Here is a 4,527-nt window from a genome sequence, read left to right as displayed (position 1 = left end):
GGCTGGCGAGGCAGCAAAGAACTTACAGGTGCTGAACAGAACAACAGGCGAGCTGGTACAGGACGGAACATCAGAATAAACTGAACAAGGCAGCTAACCGAATGGAGGGAAACGGACAGAGGAGGACCGGGACGTCTGTGGAACACAGAACAACGATCAGATGGGTCAGTGGTGCAAAGGAGAGGTTTAAATAAGGCAGAGGAAGAGCAGGAAATGAGTGCACCTGGCAGGTAGCTGATTAAGGACAGGTGTGAATGATTAGAGGCTGGAGAGACAAGCTGAGGAGTGAGTGGAGAATAACAGAGAAACACTGAGTCAGACATCAGGATGATAATAAACAAAAACATAAAATGAAAATAAAGATATAAGAATACAAAGAAAACACAAGGGACAAACCATGTCTACAAACCAAATATCAAATGAGTTGAAAAGGATGCTCTGTGGATGCGTTCTCATCTACCTGCCAGCTGTGCTCGAGTGCCTGACCACTGAGATCGTGGAACTAGCAGGAAACACGGCTCATGACAGCGGAAGGACAGGATCGTCCCTCGACACCTACAGTTGGCTGTCCGCAGCAACAAGGAGCTCGGCAGACTGCTGGGAGGAGTGGCCATCGCTCTGGGAGGAGTTCTGCCCGGCATTCGGGCGGTCCTACAACCTGGGGGAACCGAGAAGCCAGCCGAGTCTGGGTGGATGGATCAGACGGCATCTGTTTCTTAGGATCCACTGTGGGATGGACCTTTACAAGAGATCCTTCCTGCCTACAGCCATCAGTATCAATAACATATTTTAATGAAATGAGGATAATAAGTTACAGCAACAAATAATTTCCCTTTGGGATTAATAAAGTTTTTTTGAATTGAATTGCATTGAATGTCAAACAAGCTGAAATTAGCAGAAATAAATTACCATATTCTTCAGACTAGAAGGCGCACTTGAAATCCTTTAATTTTCTCGAAAGTTGACAATGAGCCTTAGAATCCGGCGCACCTTATGTATTAATTCTGGTTGTGCTTACTGACCTCGAACCAATTTTATATTGTGAATGAGTTGAATAAAGTTTGACTTATCTGACTGTTTTGTTTCGCTTAATGCGCCTTATAAGCCGGTGTGCCTTATAGTCAGAAAAAAATGGTAGAAGAAGCATACAAATGTTGTAGTTAGCAGAAAGAATCTAAAAGGAGCACAAAACAGCTGAAAAAACAGCTGAAAGTAGCTGAAAAAAATTTAAATTTGCACAAAGAAGCTGAACCGGAACAAAATGTGAAAGGAGCAGTAAAAAAAGGTTGTAAACAGATCTAAAGATTTGAAGGATGTTAAATGAGCTCAATTAATTTCCTATGAGGAAAAAATGTGGCAGAAAAGGCTCAAAATTTCAAAAAGCTAAAGTTGCACCAATACCAAAAGTCATAGCACCCTTCTCCTGAAAGAGCTGAACATTTCAAAAGGTGCATTACAATCAGTCACATTTAGTTGATTTTAAAGGTTATTTTGGATGACTTAAAGTTACAGCAACATTGAGTCATTACGTTCTTTCTTCTCTAACCCTGAAACCAACACAGTTCCACAGACAGATAAGGTCAGAGGTTAGGGAAAGAAGTAAACTGATCTTAGGTCTGCACTTAACATCCCCCCTCAGCAGGTTCTCATTATAACTCTGTGTGAAAATGAGACACGGTCGGTCCATCTGTGGCCCGGGAACCTTTTGCTCTTATGCTCTTCCCAGAGCAATGCTCCACCCATTTCCTTCTCCTGTTTCTTAGAAACCCCACAGCTAGACATTTGTCAAATAAAACCCAATGATTATTTTAAAAAAGTCACACTGCAGTGAAGATATGTCTATTCTTACAGTGTGATAAGTCCAAAATGTCTGAACTCAGTTTTCTTTTTATATATGTAGTCACAATATATTAAATAAATAATATTAATAAAAAGTAACAATTTATATGTTTGATAAAGACTGATTTGCTAGTTGTGTTTTCTGACCAAAGGGTCTGTTTGTGGCTTTTCTACTGCTAAAATATCCTGAATGAGCCTCTATTATACCAACTAACGTATTCTATTGTGATAAAACCTTAGTTCATTTACAGTTCAACTCTACTGTATTCCTCCGTGCGCAGCTGTTTCCTATATAGCAAAGATTTATGTCTTCAAAAGAAAATAAATGAGCAGAGGGTTCAGCGTTATGAGAATACTGGAAAGTAATACTCATGAAATTAAAAACATAAGCATTAAGTTGCCCCTATAAAAAAAGATCCACACGCATTTTCTTATTTTTTTTTCAGCCTCCAGACTCCCAGCTGGGAATCAGCTCTGAACATTGTTCTTGAAATGCACTAATGAGCTTGTTAAGTTCAATCACACCATTCAACACTGACATTTTGTGAAGTTTATCCAATTCAAGAGGAATTAATCTCATTAGAGTTCTGCAGTCAGAAGCTATACATTGCGCTTGCTTGGCGTAATTGATGTTCCTTTTGTCTAGGTCTAATGGACGCAGCATGGGGCTTCAGAGAAACTGTGTTGCACATATAATACTTTATTATAACTATAAATTGATGCAAGAAGAAATGCATGCATTCCATAGAAAATAGGGCAGAAAGATGTAAGTTGCAATAATATATTTAACATTTAGACATTAAAACAAAGTTACTGTAGTCAACAAAATGGTGCAGGGTAATTAAATGTACTTTTACTGCCTTCTTCTTGTCAGATTAGTTGACAAGTCTTTAAGTATGTTAGTAACAGATTGCATTCGTAATCTCAGTTTAGCATAAAAGCAAAAAACGGGAAGGATCATTGTGACTCTGTTCAAAGGTTGAAACACTTCAGCTCTAATGCAGGGGTTCCCAACCCTGGTCCATGAGGAACACCATCTTGCATATTTCAGTTGTTTTCTGCTCCAACACGTCTAATTCAGTGATTTAATTACGTCCTCATGTTCTTCAGAAACCTGTAAATTACCCATTCATTTAAATCAGATATGTCAAAGCAGAGAAGCCATGCAGGACGGTGTTCCGCAAGGACCACTGTTAGGAACCACTGCAATATGTTTCATTGATCTTGAAAGTCAGATCTGAAAGTTACGTTACACCCAACGTAATCACGTTTTAGTTGCAAGTTGAAAAATTAACAGGATTTGTTACATGTTGAGCTCAGCAACCAGGCTCATCGTTATTAGTCATACATGCAAATACAATAGTAATGTATTTTTCAGAATTTTATGTATTCAAACACAGTACGTTTCCTAAAAGGGTTCATTTGTGTACAAATGATTTACTTAGATACAAACTAACAGAAGTAAAAAAATGAAAAGTTTGTTACAGCACTTATCAAATTTTTATGTGCAGTGCAACCATATTTAAATTTTATATCAGGCTTGGTCAGAGTCACTTTATGACCTTGGTAGTTCCAGGAAATTCCAACTTCCACACACAAATAGAACACATCAATAACACAAATCACTGTTTCAAACCAATATTTTTAGATCGGCTGATCAACTTTTTCTGTTGTAAGTATACTAGTAATGGCCTTCATATTTATCTTAGCTTAGCATAAGACAAGAAACAGGGAAAGAGCCCCCTGACAGTTCATAATTTGCCACTAATATTCAGAAACAAACTTCAGTTAGACTACTTAGCACATAATACAAAAACCAATTCAAAATTAAAGCTACAGGTTAAGGTTTTAATGTTTGTTATCCGGCTATTTCTGTAACCAATCAAAGGTAACTTCCTGAAAAAGAAACTTGAGTTTTCAAAATGGTGACAAGCAAAATAATTTTTTTTTAGATATGTTTGTTACTTCTAGACATAGCACCTCACTGTGACTTGAACAACACATATGGAATGATCATCCATAACATTTGGACCACTGACAAAAAACAACAAAAAAACGTGCTGTTAGGGGCAGCCAGAACCAGAACTGCAGCAAACCCAACACAGTCTGGAATGTCTCAAAGAACACAACAAAGACATTTTCACTGGAGCTCCTTAATCTCTAGATCAAGGGTTCTCAAACTTTTTGGGTTCATGGACCACAGGCGAGAAAAAGTGTGGGGAGTCTGGGGGTCCTCCCCCCACAACATTTTGAATAAAGTAGATGTGATTTTCCTGCATTTTCTTGTATTTTAACGGGTTGTTAAACATCTACGTGCTTGGGAAAAAATATATATACAGTATATATGTACACCCTGGACAGGTCTCCAGTCCATCACAGGGCCACATAGAGACAAACGAGACAAACAACCATTCACTCTCTCACTCACACCTAGGGACAATATAGAGTTATCAATCAGCCTAACGTGCATGTTTTTGTTCTGTGGGAGCAAACTGGAGTACCCAGAGAAAACCCACGCATGCACGGAGAGAACATGCAAACTCCACCCAGAAAGGCACCCGGACCGGGGTTTGAACCGGGGACCTGCTTGCTGAGAGGCAGCAGCTCTACCAGTTGTGCCACCGTGCTGTCCTACACACACGCACACACACACACACACACACGCACACACACACACACACACACACA

Source organism: Nematolebias whitei, chromosome 16, assembly GCF_014905685.2.
Source record: "Nematolebias whitei isolate Nwh7 chromosome 16, NemWhi1, whole genome shotgun sequence".
Taxonomy (NCBI): domain Eukaryota; kingdom Metazoa; phylum Chordata; class Actinopteri; order Cyprinodontiformes; family Rivulidae; genus Nematolebias; species Nematolebias whitei.
This window is presented reverse-complemented; position numbering follows the sequence as displayed.